We start from the raw sequence: 23,119 nt of genomic DNA, 5'->3' as shown, positions 1-23,119 counted from the left end.
CATTTTCTTGATCCATTCATCTATTGTGAGGCAACTGGGTTGGTTCCATATCTTATTTATGGTAAACAATGCTGCAATGAACATAGTTGTGCTGGTAGCTTATTGTGCTCTATTTTGAAATCATTTGGGTGATGGCCAAGAAGTGGGATAGTTGGATCTTACGGGAGTTCTATGTTTAGTCTTTTTAGGAACCTCCATACTGCCTTCCATTCCCACCAACAGTGTAGTAGTGTTCATATTTAGCCACATCCTGGTCAACATCTGCTATTATTTGTTCTCTTGAAAATGGCTATTCTAACTGGGGTGAGGTGGAATCAATGTGGTTTTGATTTGCATTTCTTTTATGACCAATGATGCTGAGCATCTCCCTTCTCCTTTCTAGAGGCTACACAATTACAGATTTCTAGTGTCTCACCAGAGGCATAGAAACTTGTAATGCTGTGTGTGATTTTAGTTTTACATTCACTTCCTTGGAGCTTACACTGACTCCTATAACTTATAATAAAGGTTTATACTATTTCACTTACTGAAAAATAAGTAATTTTCAAAAACGTAGAAAAAAATCTCTTGGTCAGGGGTTCCAGATTTTTATTGGGAAATTTTTATTTCGTTGCTTGTTTGTTATATCACTTAAGCACACGTTGAATTTTTGGTTTTCCAACCAAATCTTCAACAACCAAAAGCTATGTTGCCTTATTGGATTTCACTTCATAAGTTAGCATAAAATTGACATATTTTTGGTTTGGTCTTTCAGGGATTTTTGGCTTATGGAGTGTTAGTGGGCCAGTACACAGGCTTGGACTGAGGGTCTGGAAATCTTGCTTAGATTATTTTACTCAATGCTATCACTGTGCCACTTGAACCACATCTCCACTTCTTGCTTCTTAATTGAAGATAAGAATCTTGAGGAGTTATTTGCTTAGGTTGGCATCAAACTGTGATCCTCAGATCCCACCCTCCTGAGCAGCGGATTAGAAGAATGAGCCAGACCCTGGATATATTGTGCTCCCTATGTAACCTAATCAAGGGCACAGAATTCTGAAGCATATGTGTATGGTTATATATTTCAAAATTAGATGGCAAAATATAGACCTTTGTGTGTGTGTGTGTGTGTGTGTGTGTGTGTGTGTGTGTGTGTGTGTGTGTGTGTGTGTGTGTGTGTGTGTGATAAATGTGCAGAGGGATATGAGGATGAATCTGATTTTGAGGAAGATTTCACCTAGAGCTTTTCACAGATTGGGCTACGCTGTACAGAATGCTTGAGACTAAAAGTGAGGTAAATGCTGTCATCATCCCATTCTCCTACATCCCTTGCTAATATATTTATAACCTGTGATGTTGTCATGGTTACTTTTTGTGTATGAGAGCCAGTACTGGGCTTGAATTCAGGGCCTGGATGTCCCTTAGCTTTGTATGCAATGCTAGCACTCTGGCATTTGAAGCACAGCTCATCTTTTTGCCTTTACTGGTAAATTGAAGGTAAGAGTCTTTTATTCTCATGTTGGCTTTGAACTCAGTTCCTCATATCTTAGGGTTCTGAGCAGCTAGTTTTACAGGCCTGAGTTCCAGTGCCTAGCATTTCATTACTACTTTTACAAGCTGCATGCTCACACACATACTTTGCATTACAAAATCTCACTGCTCAGGATATGTGACAAGAAGTGAGGAAAGATGGTTGAGTGGATAAGTTACCAAATGGGCTTCTACCCCCATTAACATCATTCTGGTCGTTAACTTACCCTTCAGTCAGTGAGAACATATTTCCCCTTTCATTCTGAATTTTTCAAAAGGAAATCAGTGAAATGTTTTAGTTATATCTTTCAAAGATTATCTCCCAATCAGGAGATATTATTTGAATGTATTTGATAATATTTCAGATTGGGTTGGTCTTGTGTGTCGGAATGTGGGCAGAGACCGTCCAGCCAGCTGGGCATCAGGCACAGAGCTGATGCTTCCTGTCTGCTGGTTGCAGAGAGGAAGGTTTTCTTCCTGGCCAAGCTTTCAATTGATATCCTTTCATCTTTGACTTCTAATTACCTAGCATAACAAGCATGAACCATCACCAATAGGCTCATTTTAGAAGTATTAGTAGCTTTTCATTCATTGCTTTTTTCCAGGAAGTTTGATCTGGGCATCCTGGTTGTACCTCATAAGGTTATTTTTATGATACACGTTGCCTCTGCCATTTCTGAAATTCATTTCCTCAGTATTAGATAAATGAATTTGATCTAAAGCCAATAGTATTTTCCTTCCAAGATGCTAGGTACCTTATTTCAATCTCTTATCCTTTGGCAAAGCAATCAGGATGTTTGTGTAAAACCCTAATTCTTGAAAGAATTATAGTTATAAGGTATCATGTGCAAACTTTCATATAGTATCTTTTTTAATGTTTTTATTGTAAAAATACTGTACAGAGGGGTTACATTTACATGAGCAAAATATTGAGTATATTTCCTATCAAGCATTGTTACCTCCTCCTTTGTTTTTCCCCTACCATCCCTTCCCTCCCACCTCCAGAAGTACACTCCCTCCTCTCGCCTTCCTTCCTGCCTAAATTGTAAAGTAAGTTTTTCAACATAGTGTCTTTTACACCTCATTGTTACAGGGGGTCAAGCTGTATCCATTGTTAAGCATTTGGATTTTTCACCTCTCCTCCCAAAGCTAGAGAAATATATATAGAAGATGCATGGCACCGACATCAAATGCAGTGAAAACAGGGATTATATTGTGGCGGAGCAACATATAAAGAAACAAAAATTCACATAACTAATGTAACAAGATTGGGTGGAAAAATGATGATGGTAGAATTAATTTGATAACTCTTCTATAGTTTTTAATAGTTAAGGCTTTTTAACTCAAAGGAGGATTAAAACACACAAAATAGAGGAATATAGTTACTACTCATTTGATGTGTGTGGAAAGATAATCAGAATTGTGATGATTAATAAAAATATATGTTCAAATTTCCAGTGGCAGTAAATGGTGCTGGCAAAATTGGTTAACTACATGTAGAAAACTTAAGCTAGATCCTTATATATCACCCTGCACCAGAATCAACTCCAAATGGATCAAAGACCTTGAACTCAAAGCAAACACTCTGAAAACATTACAGGATGGAATAGGAGAAACCCTAGGTCTCCTTGGCTCAGGCCGAAATTTTCTGAATAGAGACCCAGAAACACAACAAATGAAAGAAAGGTTGGACAAATGGGATTGCATAAAGTTGCAGAGCTTCTGCAGGGCAAATGACATAGCTAGCAAGATCAATAGAAAGCCCACCGATTGGGAGAAGATCTTTACTAGCCATAAAACGGACAAGGGTCTCATATCTAAAATATACTTGGAACTCAAAAAATTAAACGCCCCAACAACAAATCCTCAAAGAAACAACTGCCCAATAAAAAAGTGGGCGAAAGACTTAAAGAGAAGCTTCTCTGAAGAAGAAAGAAGGATGGCCAATAGACACATGAAGAAATGTTCAACATCCCTAGCCATAAAAGAAATGCAAATCAAAACAACATTGAGATATCACCTCACTCCAGTTAGAACAGCAAAAATCAAGAACTCTAACAACAACAGATGCTGGAGGGGATGTGGACAGAAAGGAACTTTACTTCATTGTTGGTGGGAATGTAAACTTGTTCAACTACTTTGGAAAACAGTATGGAGGTTCCTCAAAAGACTTCACATAGAACTCCCTATGACCCAGCAATCCCACTTTTGGGCATTTACCCAAATGTTTACAAACAAGACCACACTAAAGCTACCAGCACAACTATGTTTATTGCAGCATTATTTACCATAGCTAAGATATGGAACCAACCCAGATGCCCCTCAGTAGATGAATGGATCAAGAAAATATGGTATATATACACAATGGAATTCTATGCCTCCATCAGAAAGAATGACATTTCCCCATTTGTTAGGAAATGGAAAGGCTTGGAAAAAATTATATTAAGTGAAGTAAGCCAGGCCCAAAGAAGCATAGGTCCCATGGTTTCCCTTATTTGCAATATCTAGTATAGGTATGAGTCAAGCAGAAAAGGTCAGATAATGTGATGTTAGGAAAATGAACCCTTAAATATGTATTTTAATGTTTTCATTTCTTTCATACATATGTTTCTAACGCATTTATAAGATTATTTCTTTGTTGCTTTGTATGTCCCTCCCCCACAGTGTAACCCCCGCTTTCACTATATTTGATGTCAGTATAACATGTGGAGGAGATGGGGGCAAACAAGTCGTTTAAGGATTCAGGTGGACCTGTTGCAACAATGAGAAGTACAAAATGTCATGTCAAAACCAGCTTTACAATGTCGGTGTGGGGGGGAGGGGGGTATAATTGGGTGGGGGGAGGGGGGAGGCTGGGAAGGGAGGTGAAGGGTAAACAAAGGAGGAGGCTGCAATGCTTGGTAAGAAATGTATGCATTATCCTGCCCATGTAATTGTAGCCCCTCTGTACAGTATGTTCTCAAATAAAATAAAATAATATTAAAAAAAAATAAGAGACCTCATAAAAAAAAAAAGAAAATGTGGCATATATACACAATGGAATTCTATGCCTCCATCAGAAAGAATGACATTGCACCATTTGTTAGGAAATGGAAAAACTTGGAAAAAATTATATTAAGTGAAGTAAGCCAGGCCCAAAGAAACATAGGTCCCATGGTTTCTCTTATTTGTAATATCTAGTATATGTATGAGTCAAGCGGAAAAGGTCAGATAATGTGATGTCAGGAAAATGAACCCTTAGATGTGTATTTTAATGTTTTTTTCTTCCATGCATGTGTTTCTAACGCATTTATAAGATTATCTCTTTGTTACTTTGTATGTCCCTCCCCCACAGTATAACCCCTGCTTTCACTATATTTGATGTCAGTATAACTTGTGGAGGAGATGGGGAAAAACCAGTTGTTTAAGGATACAGGTGGACCTGTTGCAACAATGAGAAGTACAAGTTGTCATGTCCAAAACGAGCTTTACAACGTCGGTGTGGGGGGGGGGAGGGAGGGGAGGAAGGAGAAGGATTGGGATGGGGGGAGGGGGGAGGCTGGGAAAGGATGTGAAGGGTAAACAAAGGAGGAGGCTGCAATGCTTGGTAAGAAATGTACGCATTATCCTGCCCATGTAATTGTAACTCCTCTGTACACTATGTTCACAAATAAAATTAAATTAAATTAAAAAAAAATTTCCAGTGGCAGACTGGTATGCTAAATGGGAGCAGACATTGGTGATGCCAGGGGTTTGAAAGCGGATAATGAAGCAGAATATCAGAGGAGAGCATTTGCTAAGGATATAATTTCCAAAGGTCATACCAAATATATGGAACTAGAATGCTAAGTGATGATCTACTGAGCACTAAATTTTATTTGTTGGATTCTTTGTTTTATGTATTCCAGGGATTAGAACCTTGGGCTTGGGTACTGTTCCTTAGTTTTTGTTTCTCAAGGCTAGTGCTCTACCAGTTGTTTCACATGATATTTTGGGTGGTTAATTGGAGAACAGTCTTTCCAAATTAACTCTTTGGGCTTGCTTCAAACATGATCTTCAGGTATAAGCCTCCTGAGTAGCAAGCATTCCAGTTGTGAGTCACCAGAGCCCGGCTAGAGTCACATTTTAAAAGTATTCTCTCGGTGAATCATATGTGTCTAGCTCCTATTTGAGCACTTTGGTTCCAGGGGTCATGTCAGATTTAGAATAACATGAGAATTTTTCATTTTGTAACCCGCAGCATCCAATATCTATCTAATTTATTCTTATCTTCATTTCTGATCTTTTTTCTTCATTGTAGCTTTCCATTCTTACTTCACAAGCAAGCATGTCAGTGCTGTTTTCCTTTTCTGAAGCAAGTCACGTCCATTCCCATTAATTGGGGATGTACTTACTGTTCTTACTGCCTGCAGTACCTGCTTCTAGATAATTGCATGGATGATGGCTTTCAAGCTAACTATCTCCTTCTCAGGGATGTCTCCTCGCATCCCCACTTTGAAGTTGTTGCCACAAAACGACCAATGTCATGTCTCTGATTTATAGAAATTATCATTATGACTTCTGGTTTTCTTTTCAGCAAGAAATTGCTAAGGAGAGATCCACGTTCACTTCTGTTTCGCCAACATCTGTAATAATGCCTGGTCCTTAGTGCTCAGGAACCTTACTTGGAGATCATCCTTCTCCAGCTCAATTTATGCTAGTTTCTGGTCAAGCCAGCTCTTCAAGTTGAAGTCTGGTGGCTAGCATTCTTTGTGCCTTTCTGTGTCGCTGAGTCCACTTCAGGGCAAGATCAGTGCCTGACACCTATTTCCTGCTATGGAAAGATGGCTGTGGCATCATAGAAGTTATGGCTATTGTTTTGTGAAGCTGCGTGAGGACACACATCCCCACAGAAATTCACCAAGCCAAGTGTGTCCCATGCCCAGAAGTGCATTCTACAACTCAGCAACCAAATTATCACCCACTCCCTGATGAATTCTATATTTCCATTTCCTTAAAAAGAAAGAAAAATTCAAAACATGCCTTTGATGATTTGTCATTGAATTACTGAAGCAGAGTATACAATTTTGTGTATTTGTAAGTCTTTCTCCATCTCTCTTGAGCCATTGACATATTTCTATGTGTTTGAAGCTTGGAAGGTAAAATGAGGTTTAATTCAGCATAGTCAGAAACACTTTTGGAGGGAATGCAAACTTTCAATATGATGTTCTACAGATGTCCATCTTGGCACAGGAACTGAGTATACTGTCATAAGATAAGAGGCTTGTTCTGATTTCTACTGACTTTCCTCTGGGTGCAGGGAGTGTGATCCCACTGCATGTGTGTCTCTTTGTTACACTGGAGGGCCCAGGACTCCTCTCAAAATCTAATGCGATGGGGGTAAGAGAGACTAAACCTCAGAACCCAGCTTCCCACATCACTAGGATTATAGACCTGAGACTCCTATACTCAACTCATAGCTGCTTTTTTATACATAGTGTACTAAGTTTCATTCTATTCACTTCATAGACAGATATGAAAATATGTGTATATATTTATTCATCTATTTATAATCAGTATTATATCTAGAATCAAAAAATATATTCATATAATTATAATCAAAGTTATATTACCACTTTCCCCAATAATGATTTACACTAGATTTGTGAAAAATATACTCAAGACTGAAAGTGATAAATGCCTTTGTAGTATGAAAAATCATATTCATTCTTATACATCATATAATATACTATAAAAATATAAAGAATATAACAAATATTTGCATATAACTGATTTAATAGTGGATTTTTTTCCTTCCTGATTTTGTCTTTGTCCATCTATGTAAGCCTTCTTTCTTCGATTGATGATGGCTTTTACTTTCCAATATAGGTGTTTACTATGTATTTTGTCAAATATTTTCAGCCCTAAGTACATTTTGGATATTATTGGAGCCAAATTTTTCTTCAATATTTCCCAAAGCACAATAAATATGTATACAGACTTGAATTCACTGTTGGAAGAGAGTCCCATATACCATTATAAACATTGTAGCATTTGTCACAATTGACAGAACTGCTTTCTAAGGACATCTGATCTGCTATGTCCTAGAGCTTTTGGAGCCACCTTATCACCTCATTCAGGCATGGCCTGGCTTCCTTGCCACTGCCTGTGCATTTAACAGTCCCCTTTATATCCATAAGTCTCTCTTGTACAGCCCCTCTTACTCTGTGTTTTCCCACAAACAAAACAAGTGCATGGTGCTTTAGATTGTAGGTTGAAAAAAACCACATTTAGGATTCACGAATTGTATAACATAATATAAACATTGGCATTTTAATAACGTTAGAAAAATAAATAGAATGAACATTTTACAACTATAAGGACAAAAAGAAAAAGAAAAATTTTCCCAGGAAGAGGTGAAGGAATCTCGAAATCTAGATTGGCCTCTAAGTTGCCTTCAGGCAGCAATTCTGCCTCAGAGTCCTCAAAGAGATCTACTTCCTCATAAAAGATAGAATTTTTTCCTGAGTCGTGGGAGGGAGAGATTATAATTTCTCAATTGGATATTGGATCCCCTGCAGCAGGACAGATTATTCTGGATATTCTGTGAGGACAGATTCCCTTTCCTCAACTGAAACTAGTTTTTGGACCTCACTTATTGGTTTTCCTAAACATAGACTGGGTCATTTTCCATTGGCACACATTTATCCTGCACTCCAAAAAGAAAAGGTATGTACATATGACCAAATAAGTGAAATGAACCACAAGATAGGGACATAAGTGTTTTTTTCTTTCTTTCTCTTGTTTCTAACGTATTTACAATACATCATGTGATTTTTTTGTTCTTTGTATGTTCCTCCCCCATGGTATAACCCCTGTTTTCACTGTATGTAATGTCGATGCCATGCATATTTTATATATGCTTCTCTAATTTGTGGAGGGGAAGGGAAAAAACAAAATGCTTAAATAGAGATACAGGTTGACCCATTGTAATAATGAGATGCACAAGACACTTTGTGGAAAAACGATCATCAGAATTTAGGCGGGATCAGGGGGAGTGTAGCTGTGGAGGTGGGAGGGAAGGCATGATGGGGGATAAACAAAGGAGGAGGTAATAATGCTTGATAGGAAATGTACTCATCACCTAGATTATGTAACTGTAAACCCTCTGTACATTATTTTTACATTGAAAATGTATTAAAAAAGATCAAAAGACCCAGAAATAAAACCACATACTTACAATCATCTGATGTTTGATAAAGGAGTGAAAGATGTACAGTGGAAAAACATAGCCTTGCCAGTTGCCTGTGGCTCATGCCTTTAATCCTAGCTACTCAGAAGGCTGAGATCTGAGGATCGTTGTTCAAGGCCAGCAGGGCCAGGTAAGCCCATGAGACTCTTATCTCCAATAAAGCACAAGAAAATGGGAAGTGGAACTGTGGCTCAAGCACTAGCCTTAAGCTGAATATCTGAGGGACAGCGCTGAGGACCAGAGTTCAAGCCCCAAAACCAACACACAAACACACACACACACACACACACACACACACACACACACACACACACACACACAAATCATAGCCTTTTCAACAATTGGTGTTGGGAAAACTGGGCAGCTATAGTCAGAAAACTAGAAGTGGATCTCTGCTTGCACTAACATCAATTCAAAATGGATTAACTACCATAAAATCAGCCAAACTACTGTAACACAGAATAGGGATGACATTAGAAATTGTAGGTACAGGCATGGACTTCCTGAATAGAGTCCCAGGGGCACAACAGATAGGAGAGAGACCCAACAAATGGGACTACATCAAAGGAAAGAAATTCTGCAAAGACTAGGGACATAGCCACTAAACTAAAAAGACATCCAACAAATTGGGAAAAGATATTTACCTGCAATACATCAGACAAAGGGCTAATATTCAATGTATACATGGATTTCAGGAAACTACCCCTCCCAAACCTAATAAACCAATCACTAAATGGGCAAGGAGGTAAGGAGAGACTTCTCAGAAGAAGAGGTAAGTATGGCAAAGAAACATCAGAAAAGGTTCATCATCCCTGGCCATAAAAATGTAAATCAAAGCAATCCTGAGGTACCATCTTACCCAAATATTCTGAATTCTGAAAACAAATGCTGTTGGGAAGTGGATGAAAAGGAATCCTACTGCACTGGTGGTGGGAATGTATACTAATACAACCACTCTGGAAAGCAGTCTGGAAGTTGCTCAAAAATCTAAATACAGGCCTTCTCTAATACCATCCCATACCAGTTCTAGGCATCTAACCTGAGAATCATGAACCATAATATGACAAGGACACTTGCATAACCATGTTCCTTGCTGCTCAATTCACAGTGCCAAGTTATGTACAAAACTCAGATGCCCCACAATAAATAAATGGATCCAATAATTATGCTATCTATATACAATGAAATTTTACAGAAAGAGCCATTAGAAAGAAAAAAATAATGTCATTTGCAGGGAAATGGATGGAACTAGAATAAATCATGTTAAGAAAGTTAAGCCAAGATCATAGAGACAAATGGCACATTTTCTCCCTGATATGTGAAAGTTAGATTTAAAACTCAAGGGGATATGACAAACTGTACATGATTCTAGGCATCATATATAATAAGAACAGAAGAGGACAGGCTTTGGAGAAAATCACAAAATTGTAATACCCAAGCACCTCTTCTTATGTGTATAAAACAATACATATAACTGAATAAAATTACAAAGATAAGGAAACAAAGGAACTTGTCTTAATTCATCTATTCATTTTGTGATGACTCTGTATTCTTAACCCAATATACATTATATAATATACGTGCACATCTAAGGAAAGATAGGGGAAGGGAACAGAATCACTGGAAAGTGGATGAAAAATTGCATCAGTAGAGCCCACTGGCTGTACTGGACATTGTTGAAAGTGAACTATGGAACTCGAGGGTCTAGATGGGAGGGAGGAAATGGATGAGAATGGGGGAACAGATGAGACTAGGTAAAAGGAAGAAAATGTACTAGTTACATGACATAGAGAAAGTTAACCATGCTGTATATCACCACTAAAACAGCAATATTTGGTTTTTTAAAAAGAAAATAGTTCCCAAATGAGAATATGAAAAAAGGGAAATACAGGGCAGATAATTCTTTTTTTTTAAGTCCTTGGTACCTGAAAGTTTCAATCATTAGCTATTGTCCTACAAACTGAGTCATGCCTCTAAACCCAAAAGTCCTTACAATATTCAATTTTTTTGTCCTTGATTTCTTCACATTGTCTATTTACTTTTCAGTGTGTGTTTGTGTGTGTGTGTGTGTGTGTGTGTGTGTGTGTGTGTGTGTGTGTGTGTGTGTGTGTGTGTGTGTGTGTGTGCCAGAATTGGAGCTTGAACTCAGGATCTAGGTGCTGTCCCTGAGATTCTTTTTTGCTCAAGAGTGCACTCTACCACTTGAGCCAAAGCTTCACTTCTGGATTTTCTTGAGCAGTTTATTGGAGATAAAAGACTCACACAAACGTTTTTGCACCACTACATTCAAATCATCATCTTCAGATCTTAGCCTCTGGAGTAGCTAGGATTACAGGCATGATCTAAGGTATCTGCCTTATTAATTGTTGCTTTTTCAAAAAAGCTGGTGCCAGTGGCTCATGCCTGTAATCGTAGCAACTCAGGAGGCTGAGATCTGATAATCGAGGTTTAAAGACAACCTGAGTAAGAAAGTCTGTTAGACTATTATCTCATTAACTGGTTACCCCTTCCCCAACTCCTTGGCCGGAGGTCCATCCAGTGGCGCCAACCCAAACAGCATCAACAGAGACAGAGACTGAGGTGAAACACACAGAGCCATCACCACCCTGCCCAGCCCACAACCATCTCAACTGAACTCTGATTGCAATGGCAACCAATGACCTACATCACACAGAAACAACAACTAACTCCAGGGTGAGTACTCCCCAGGGGACAGTGTATCCCTCAAGGGAGACCAGAGCTGGTGGGAATCCCCAGACCCTGACCCAGACTCCTCCCCCACAGGATCCACTAAAACTGGGAATAGTTTGAGAGCTCCACCAGCCCATGGAGCACACCCAGCTGGCCAGGCTAGAGCAAGAGCGCCCCTGGAAGGGAGCGCAAATGCCCAAGCCAGGAACAGTGCCCCTGGGTCAAAACAGCCTACAGTGGAAGAAATTTGAAATGTGTACTCCAGGCTGTGTAACCTAGGCAGGATACACAGCAGCACAGGTCCAACTGGCATGCCCCAGGGCAGGGGCGGGGACAAGGCCTGGGGATCCAGTGCCTGAGCAACACAACCAACTCTTCCCAACTGAATTCAGAAGCTTAGCATATGCCTCAGCAGAGGGGGGAAAAACAAGGAACTGCACCCGCCTTGGAATCATGCCTCTGACAGCAAAAGATCAGGGGTCCAGCACAAGAGAACCAGAAGCCAAAACCCAACCAGAACCCGACCCATATATCCTAGGCTGGTTATTGGACAACGCAGGCCGCCAGCACCTGATAATAGTCAGGAGGTCAGGCTGGTAAGGTGGCTCAGGATTAGAGTGCTTGTCTTGTGTGCATGAGGTCCTGGATCTGATTCCCAAACACCATATATGCAGAAAGGGCCAGAAGTCGTGCTGTGGCTCAAATGGTAGGGCACCAGCCTTAAGCTGAAGAGCTGAGGGACAGCGCCCAGGCCCAGAGTTCAAGCCCACAACCGGCCAAAAAAAATCAGGAGCCCATAGCAGACTCCAGCAAATGGGAGAGTACATCCAGCACATCCGATCTCACCAAGAGCACCTGTTGGAATAAACAGGAACATTCTAGGCTGCTCAACCCTTCTATAGGTGGGAACTGCCATTGTTCTACAGCAGAGAGCTGAGAACAGAACCCTACATCGGTCAGAGTAGAAGCTAGAGGTTGGCCACCAACAGAACTGAGACCAGGCAGGTACAAACTCTCTCTACCAGCACAGAAAGAGCAACCAAGCAAAGCAGATATCTATTGACCAAAACAAAATTTCAGATTAGTCTACAATAATCCCTGAAAATAACAGAAAAAAATTACAAGCCTTATCAACACCCTGTATAGCAAGCTACCCCCAAAAGACAGCAGCTATCCAGGGGAGAGGCCCAGTGGGAGCAAAGCAGGAATGGAAGACAAAGTTACATCCAAGAGATGCAGGAGGTAATGACTCAAGAATTAAAGTGAGAAATAGACCAGAAATTTAAAGAACACAGGGACAAAATATTGAAAGTGATGCAAGGTATCACACAGGAGGTGCATGCAAAAATAGAGGCAGTACACACCTCACTAAAAGGTGGGATTAGTACAAACACAGAGGCAGCACAGACCTCACTAAGAGGTGAGATTAGTACAAAAATAGAGGTAGCACACATCTCATTAAGAGGTGAGATTAGTATTTGGAGAACTAACATTGAATCCAGAAATGAGTCCATGCAAACCACAATGGAAGCTGTAGTTAACAGAGTGAACAAAATGGAATGTAGAGTGTCAGATACAGAAGACAGAATACACCAACTGGACCAAAAAAATCTCAGATATGGAAAAAAAAATCACTTAAATTATGCCAAAGGGAAATCCAAGAGCAAGCAGATAGTGCCAGGAAATTTAACCTTCATATAATTCGAGTGGACAAAAGTGAGGAATATCAAAGCAAGCGAATGCAACACCTATTCAAAAAGATAATCTGTGAAACTTTCCCCCATCTCAAAAAAGAACAAGTTACCTACATAACAGAAGCATATAGAATACCAAAGAAGCAAGATCCCAGGAGAAACACTTCTAGACACATTATAGTAAAAAATGGTAGATCTGAAAAATAAGGAAACAATCTTGCATGCAGCAAAAATGAAGAAGCAGGTATACTACAATGGGAAAAAATTAAATCAATGCAGATCTCTCCACACAGACACTGAATGCAAAAAAGGCCTGGGGAAGTACCATACGAGCCCTGAGAGCCAATAACTGCCAACCCAGACTGATATAACTGGCAAAGCTAGCATTCACAGTGGATGGAGAACTGAAAAACTTTAAAAGTAAAGAAAAACTAAATCAATACATAAACATTAAGCCAGCACTACAAAGAATACAATAGGGGGAACACAACCTGAAGAAAGCAACCAGGAACAGGGACCCACACCAGACAGGCTTTAATAGAATTCTAACTGAGCAAGCACAGAAGGAAAGGAAAGAAGAAAATCTCATAGAAACAGGGAATGACAGGGACCACAATGCATCTCTCTGTATTATCTCTTAATATTAACGGTCTTAATTCACCAATCAAAAGAAAAAGAACTCCAGATTGGATCAGAAAACATGATCCATCCATTTTAGCCTTCAGGAGACCCACTTCTCAGCCAAACATACAAACTCGGAGTGAAGGGTTGGAAAAGGATCTACCAATCAGATGCCCCCAGTAAGAAAGCAGGAGTAGCTATCCTGATATCTAACAAAATAAACTTTTCATTAAAATCAATAGAAAAAGACAAAGAAGGACACTACATATTAATACAGGGAACAATCCAGGAGGAGGATATTACCATTATTAACTTATATTCCCCACACATTGGTGCACCAAAATATGTTAAGCAAACTTACAGAATAAAATAGATCCCAATACAATAATACTAGGAGACTTTAACACACCACTCTCACCAAAGGACAGGTCTACCAAAGAGAGGATTGGCAAAGAAGCTACTGAATTGAGTGAAGCCAAAAGCAGAACTAACTGAAATCTACCCAGTATTTCACCCTAAAACAACAATACACATTCTTCTCAGCAGCTCATGGAACTTTCTCCAAAATCATAGTTCATGCAAGGAACTTAAGCAGATACAAGGGGATTGACCGAATCCCGTGTCCTGTCCAAACACAGTGGAATCAAGCTACTTGTCAATAATAAATCAAACCGTAGAAATTATTCAAATACATCAAAATTCAACAGCACACTTCTATGAAAAACCTGGGTAACAGAAGAACTTAAAGAAGAAATTAAAAAGTTCCTACAACTCAATGAAAATGAAGATACATCACAAAGAAACTTGTGGGACACAGCAAAAGCAGTCTTAAGGGGCAAATTTATTACCTTCCATGCCCACATCAAGAAAATAGACAGACCAAGTAAAAAATCTCATATTGCAATCAAAACAGCTAGAAAAACATGAAAAAATGGTACCCAACGTTACTAGACAAAGCCAATCAAACTAATAGCTGAAAATTAATGAAATAGAGAATAGGAAAATAATAGATAAAATTAATAAAACAAAAATCTGTTTCTTTGAAAAAATAAGTAAAATTGATGGACCGTTGGCAAGATTAATTAAGAAAAGAAGAGAGGAAACCCAAATTAACAAGATCAGGGATGCCATAGGAAAAATCACAAGTAGCCAGGATATCTGAACAATTTTAAAGGAGTCTTTTCAAAAGTTATATTTTCTAAACAAAGAAAACCTGGCAGAAATGGATGCATTTTTACAGAAACAGAAGTTCCCCAAACTGAGCAAAGAAGAAGTAAATCAATTAGTCACTATGTCACAATGAGATGCAGGAAGCAATCAGAAGTCTTCCAATAAGGAAAAGCCCAAGAATAGATGGATTCACAACAGAATTCTATAAAACCTATAAAGAGGAAGTAATACCCATACTCCTCAAACTCTTCCGAGAAACAGAGAAGGAGGGAACTATCCCAAACTCATTCTATGACGCCAATATTACACTCATCCCCAAATCAGGCAAAAACTCAACCAAAAAAGAGAATTAGACAAATTTCCTTGAACACAGATTCAAAGACCCTTAACAAAATTCTAGCTAACAGAATCCAGAAAACACACACAAAATAATCATACACTATGACCAGGTGGGCTTCATCCTAGAGATGCAGGGATGGTTTAACATACATAGGTCAATAAATGTAATCCAACACATCAACAGAGCCAAGTCAAGATTGACGTGCTTATCTCCACAGACACAGAAAAGGCTTTTGGTAAAATACAACATTATGTTAAAAGCTGTGGAGAAAATAGGAACAGAAGGAACATTTCTTTTTTTTTTTTTGTCGGTCGTGGGGCTTGAACTTTGGGCCTGGGCGCTGTCCCTCAGCTCTTCAGCTCAAGGCGAGTGCTCTACCACTAAAGCTACAGCGCCACTTCCAGAAGGAACATTTCTTAAAACAATGAAAGCCATACACGACAGACCAATACCCAATATTATAAGTAATAGGGAAAAGCTACTACCAATTCTCCTAAAATCAGGAACAAGGCAAAGATGCCCACTCTCTCCACTCCTCTTCAATATAGTCCTGGCACAATTAGCCAGGACAATAAGGCAAGACAAAGACATTAAAGGGATCCTCATAGGGAAAGAAGAAGTTAAACTATCCCTTTGTGCAGATGAAACGACACTATATCTTCATAACCCCAAAAACTCAGCCAAACATACAAACAAATTCAGAGTAAAGGGTTGGAAAAGGATCTACAAATCAAATTCAGAGTAAAGGGTTGGAAAAGGATCTACAAATCAAATTCCCCCAGTAAGAAAGCAGGTGTAGCTATCCTGATATCTGACAAAATAAACTTTTCATTAAAATCAGTACAGAAAGACAAGGACGGACACTACATATTAATAGAGGGAACAATCCAAGAGGAGGATATTACCATCATCAACTTATATGCCCCAAATATTGGTGCACCCACATAGGTTAAACAAATACTCTCAAACTTACAGAATAAAATAGACTGCAATACGATAATACTAAGAGACTTTAACACACCACTCTTACCAAAGGACAGGTCCACCAACCAGAGGATTGGCAAAGAAGCTACTGAATTAAGTGAGGCCATACTTCAAGCGGAATTAACTGACATCTACCGAGTATTTCACCCTAAAACAACACAGTACACATTCTTCTCAGCAGCTCATGGAACTTTCTCCAAAATAGACCATATCATAGTTCATGCAAGGAACTTAAGCAAATACAAAGGGATCGACATAATCCCTTGTGTCCTATCTGACCACAGTGGAATTAAGCTAGTTCTCAATAACAAAGCATACTGCAGAAATTTCTCTAATACAGGGAAATTGAACAGCACACTTCTTAGCAATGCCTGGGTAACAGAAGAGATCAGAGAAGAAATAAAACATTTCCTACAACTCAATGAAAATGAAAACACCTCGCAAAGAAACTTGTGGGACACAGCAAAAGCAGTCCTGAGGGGCAGATTTATTGCTCTCAGTGCCCACATCAAGAAAATGCAAACAGACCAAGTAAATAATCTCATGTTGCAATTAAAACAGCTAGAAAAACAAGAAAAAAATGGAACCTAAAGTTACTAGATGGAGCCAGATACCCAAATTAAGAGCAGAGATTAACCAATTAGAAAACCAGAAAATTATAGCCAAATTTAACCAAATAAAAAGCTGGTTCTTTGAAAAAATAAATTAAATTGATGGACCGTTGGCAAGATTAATTTAAAAAAAAAGAGAGAAAACCCTTATTAACAGGATTAGGGATGCTACGGGAAAAATCACCACACGTACCCAAGATATCCAAACAATCCTAATGGACTACTTTCAAAAGCTATACTCTCTAAAGAAAGAAAACCTGGCAGAAATAGATGCATTTTTAGAGAAATACAAGTTGCCCAAATTGAGCAAAGAAGAAGTAAACCAATTAAATAAGCCAATATCCTACAACGAGGTACAGGAAGTTATCAAAAGTCTTCCAACAAAAAAAAGCCCAGGACTAGATGGATTCACAGCAGAATTCTATAAGACCTTTAAAGAAGAGCTATTACCCATACTCCTCAAGCTCTTCAGAGAAACAGAGAAGGAGGGAGCTATCCCAAACTCATTCTACGATGCCAATATCACACTCATCCCCAAACCAGGCAAAGACCCAACCAAAAAGTAGAATTACAGGCCAATTTCCTTGATGAACACAGATGCAAAGATCCTTAATAAGATTCTAGCTAACAGAATCCAGAAACACATAAAAAATACACTATGACCAGATAGGCTTCATCCCAGAAATGCAGGGATGGTTTAACATACATAAGTCAATAAATGTAATCCAACACATCAACAGAGCCAAGGTCAAGAATCACATGATTATCGCCACAGATGCAGAAAAGGCCTTTGATAAAAATCAACATTCATTCATACTAAAAGCTGTGGAGAAAATAGGAATAAAAGGAAAATTTCTTAAAACAATAAAAGCCATTTATGTCAGACCAATAGCCAATTATACGTAATGGGGAAAAGCTAAAACCAATTCTCCTAAAATCAGGAACAAGGCAAGGATGCCCCCTGTCTGCACTCCTCTTCAATATAGTCCTGGAACCCTTATCCAGGGCAATAAGGCAAGGAAAAGATATTAAAGGGATCTGCATAGGAAAAGAAGAAGATAAACTATCCCTTTTTGCAGACGACATGATTTTATACCTTCTTGATCCCAAGAACTCCATCCATTTAGAAATCATAAATCACTTCAGCAAAGTAGCAGGATACAAAATAAACCCACAAAAATCAGTTGCCTTCCTGTACACTGACAATGTACAAGAAGGGAGGGAAATAAAGGGAGCAACCCCATTCACAATAACCTCCCAAAAATTTTTCTCTGTACTGTTATCTAAATATTATCACTATTGGGAAATGTTATCACTATTTTACTTAGTCTGGTGTTCAGTTAAATGGAAAGGTGTCTTTATTGATTCAGAAAGGAAGGGTGGATATTATGGTAGGCACCTCAGATGTATTGCTATGTATATTAAGGGCTATAGACCTCACCTGTAATGTTTTACTGTTTTGTAAGCAGAATAGATGATGCATTTTGTGTGCAAGTAGAAACTACTTTGAAGCTTAAGAAAAAGAGAAAACATATCTCAGATGCTACATATGCTATTATATTTTTAAAATTTGTATGATAACATCCAAATTACGGCAAATTCACTATGTATTTTTGTACAAAAGGGGTGATTTTCCTGAGCCTTCTCTCATTACATTACAAAACAGCTTCACACACTTAAGTGAGATATAGTTTTGAACCCAGGTTTATTGCTTACTGGAAATTTAAATTTTTTCCCAGCCTGTGGTTGTTTTTTTCTTTTTTTTCCAGAAATTGTGGTCAAATGCAAACAATTTAAAATTGATCATCTTTTTACACGTTGTATTAGCATTACCTAGTTATATAAGTGGATTTCATTTTGATATATCCACATAGGCATACAATGTACCCTGATCATATTTACCCTTTCATCATTCTCCTTCTCTTCTCCCAGGTTTTATTATCTTAATCATTTTAAGATTACAACATAGTAGTAAGTATATTTACAATATTGTACAAGTTCAATGTCCACACTGATATCATCCTCCAATATTAAAATTCTATATTCATTAAAATAATTTTCCACTCTCCTCTGCTTCAAGATCTCCATCAAGTACGATTTTGTTTCCTGTCTCTATCAATTTGACTGTTCTATGTAACTGATATAAGTAGAATTATGCAATATTTGATCTTGTTATGACTGGCTTATTTCATGTAGTACAGTGTCCCCAAGATTCAGCCATAATATAACATCTGTCACAAAATAATTCTTTTTAAAGTTGAAGTAATATACCACTGTATGTATAAACCACATTTATTTAATGTATTCATTTGTATCAGGCCACTTGGATTGCCTCCATGTTTTAGTATTGTACAAAATGAATATGAGTGCTCAAAGGTTTCTTCAAGACCCTGCTTTTAGATCTTTAGAGTATATGCCCAGAATTGGAGTCATTGGATCATATGACAATTCTCTTTCCTTCCTTTCATTTTTTTTCTGTCATGGGCTTGACTCAGGGCCAGGTCACTGTCTCTGAACTTTTCCTCAAGGCTAGTGTTTTACCACTTTAAAACACAGGTCCACTTCCTGTTTTCTACTCAGGCTAGCTTGGAACGATGATCCTTGGATTTCAGCTTCTTGTCCTGACTGGTTAGGATTACAGGCATGAATAATCCTGTTTTGAATTGCTGGAAAAGTTGCCATACTGTTTCCCATAGAAAGGTTCCAATTTTGCCACACTTTTGTCAGTATTGTTACTTTGTTTTTTGTAGTTATCCTAATTCATATGAAATGGTCATATTCTTCATTGTTTTGACTTACACTTTCCTAGTGATTAGTGACGTTAAACACCTTTATGTGCATGTTAACATTTTAATTGTCTTCTCTGGAGAAACATCTGAATTCTTTGCACAGTGTAAAATCAGGTTGTTTGTTATTGTTGGGATGTTGTTCTTTATATATTCTTGATGTGAACCACTCATCAAATATATGCTTGCAATGACTTTATACCATTCTGTGTTGCTTATTTGGACACTGATGATTGCATCCTTTGGTGCATCCTGTTTGCGTTTTCCTACAGTGACTGACTCTTCTCTGATGTCAGTTTCTAGTATGTCTTCTGGTCCTGTAACGATGAACCATCATATTGATTTGCACTCCTCTTTTGTAACAGTGAACTAAAGCTACATAATAATGCTCTGACTGTTTATAGGCTTCCATTTTTGGACCTATTCCCTCAGCTTTTAGTAAAAAGCCTTGGGGCATATCCACAAATTATTAGGTCCTAAAAACACCGTAGAAAGTTGTACCATTAAATATAGTTAGTTCTGATGGAAATATGTGACTTCCAATTTCTAAAATAGGGCAAATATGATGAACTTGATACAGATTTTTTAAATTGCCAGTCATAGTGCTTGAACTCTGGGCCTGGGTGCTGTCCCTCAGCTCTTCAGCTCAAGGCTAGTGCTCTATCACTTGAGCCACAGCACCACTTCTGGCCTTTTCTGTGTATGTGGTACTGAGGCATTGAACCCAGGGCCTCATGCCTACAAGGCAAGCACTCTACCACTGAGCTGCCTTCCAATGCTTGATAGGAAATATACTCATTACCTTCCTCATGAAACTCTAACCCCTCTGTACATTATTTTTACAATAAAAATGTATTTTTTTAAAAAAATGAAAATTGAGAGCTTCATAATGTAGTAGCACACCAAAACTCTAGGTATATATTTTTCTTCATATGAATATGTAGAATTGTATGAGGCTAGAGATTTAACCTACTTGCAAGTTAATAATGAACTTGTCACATTTTCATGGATGGTACACGATTTATGATACTCTTGGGTAAGGGACAAAAGGGACTTAATTTTTACAGCAATAGTGAAAGCCAGTGATGTGTGTGTGTGTTTGTGTGTATTTAAATATTTGAAATAAATCTCCCAGCCCTCAGTGCTACTGAGTGAGGTAAAGGTAGCCAGGTGAAACCTATACAAAAAATGGGTTCTGAGTTTGAGCAACTGCGATCTATATAATGAGCAATAGGCATGCCTGAACTTTACTCTGGAGGATGACAATAGCTTAGAAATAGGTTGTAAAACTATCCTTGTAAATATACTATAGAATAAAGAGCAACTAATGTTCACTTGAAGATATGCAAATACTTGAGACTGCTGTGGAATTGTTCTTTTTCTTTTGTTTCTTGAAGTTTCCTAGCTACCAAGACCAATACATATTTCTCCTAATAAATACATAACTCTCCTTAAAAGTGAGGCATGACAATCTGTTGAGATTACTTATTCTTTTCCTAGCCCTAAGCCTAAAGATGAAATAAGGACTTAAATCCTATCTAAAGTACAAATTCAACAAACGAAATAGATGGAGTTCATATTTTACACATCTAGAAACTTTTCTCTTAGAGCCATTTTTAATGCAGGAGTGGAAGAAATTAAGGAAAAAATAGGTCCACAAATATATTTCATTAAGATATTCTATATATTTTAACCGTAATAAAGGATTACACTTCTGTTTTTTAGTGTGTGAATATTTACCTAGTATGTACAGAAAACCAAAGTTTATTCCAGAGCCTATCATGGAATAGAATGTAGCAAATTTTCTATATATTGCTTGTATATTTATAGAATCCACCTGTCTGATTTCTCTCCTATTTTGATAAACAGAGCATCTGTTGTACATGTTGAAATACATTTTTATAACTACAGGATTCTACACACTTTGATGTCTACTAAATATAGAAAAGATTCATGCACAACCCTTACCTTCAAGGAGCAGCTCTCAGTATCCCAAGTAGCTTGTGTTTATCTCCCACCCCTTTCCTCCCGCTGTCAATCTAGGTGAGTGGTAACTGCTATAAGACAGAAAAACTTAGATAATTCACAGACATGCAGTTAGTATCCAATGGAACCTTCTTCACTTGGATTGTGTGTGTGTGTGTGTGTGTGTGTGCGTGTGTGTGTGTGTGTGTGTGTGTTGGTTGGGAGTGGAGTTTGAACTCTGGTCTTGGGCGCTGTCCCTGGACTATTCACCTCAAGGCAAGCACTCTACCGCTTGAGCAACAGTGCCGCTTTTGGTTTTCTAGTGGTTTATTGGAGATAAGAGCTCACAGATTTTCCTGCCTGAGCTGGCTTTGAATCATGATCCTCAGATCTTAGCCTCCTGATTAACTTGTGTTACAGGCATTAGCCACTAGCACCCTGCTTGGATTATATTTTATCACTATGTTTTTGAGAATTTCAGCTTCCTAATTTGGAAACTGAGCTGTCCAGTTCCCAGTGAGTAGATGAATCTCATTACATAAAATTTCATTTAAGGCTTCGAGGGGAAGATGGCAGAGGAGAAGCTGGAGGCTAAACAGGCTCTCGCATAAGAAAGCAGTTTCAGAGCTCCAGTGAACAGTACTAAGCCAGAGAATCACACCAAGTGTGCCATCACACAGAGAGTTAGGCCAGAGAGAGAAAATACAGGCAAGGAGACAGCCCTGAGCACTTGTCAGCAGCTGCCGCCACAGCAGCAGTGGTGGCGGAAGCGACTGCAGCCGCCATACCTGAATCACAAAGAGACCAGGACGAAGCAGCCAGACGAGGTGGATGAGCGGATTCTACACAACACCAGCAAGAACTGACAAGGAGCAGACATCTTCATCCTGCAGTTCACAGACCAGAGACTACCCAGGAACCAAGACTCGGCGTGCATAGCAGCCTAACGTACTCACTCCTTCTCAGGGAGCAGAGGAGGGAAGGCCACCCCTCGCCCCCCAGTACCGGAGACCATCTTGGATACCGACAAAGCTTGGTGGAGCTGCTAGCACCAACTCAGGCCTTGGAATAAATCTAGAGACATCTAGCAGGTCAAAAGAGCCTAACCTGACCTGCCAGACTCAGCTCCACACAGGGAAAAGTCACCCAGCTCAGGCGCCAGCCCTAGGAGTGGCTTTCTTCACTGGGTAATCAGAGCCAGAGGCTGCCCCTCCCTTTAGCAGCCTTGACAATCAATTGAAATTCAGTAAACAGAAACCCTGAGAATGGCTCCAGGCTGGGCAGTGTGAGTTTCTCACAAACCAGTCCCCGGGAAAAGCTACTGTTTGCTGAAAGGCCTCACCTCTACCCAGAACCTAGCCTCATCACAGCACCTACAAACCCAAGGAAAAATCCATCTCCCTCTTTTGTGATACTTAAAGCAGACCTCCCTCCCATTGAACTAACCTGGGAGGAGGGTTGCAGAGCATTTTTCTGCCTGTTCAAAGAAACTGACTTAAGTAACCAACCAAGCCACAGGAACACAAGCAGACCAG

General features: G+C 38.9%; 1 pseudogene; it reads left to right on the top strand.

Annotated features, from left to right (window-relative positions):
* Nucleotides 1-22,450, top strand: part of LOC138815463 (Golgi to ER traffic protein 4 homolog pseudogene) — a 37,708-nt pseudogene extending 15,258 nt beyond the window's left edge.
* The last annotated feature ends 669 nt before the right edge of the window (nt 22,451-23,119 follow it).

The sequence above is a fragment of the Dipodomys merriami genome, unplaced genomic scaffold (assembly GCF_024711535.1).
Source record: "Dipodomys merriami isolate MVZ:Mamm:240054 unplaced genomic scaffold, mDipMer1.0.p SCAF_640, whole genome shotgun sequence".
In the NCBI taxonomy this organism is placed as follows: Eukaryota; Metazoa; Chordata; class Mammalia; order Rodentia; family Heteromyidae; genus Dipodomys; species Dipodomys merriami.
This window is presented reverse-complemented; position numbering and strand designations above follow the sequence as displayed.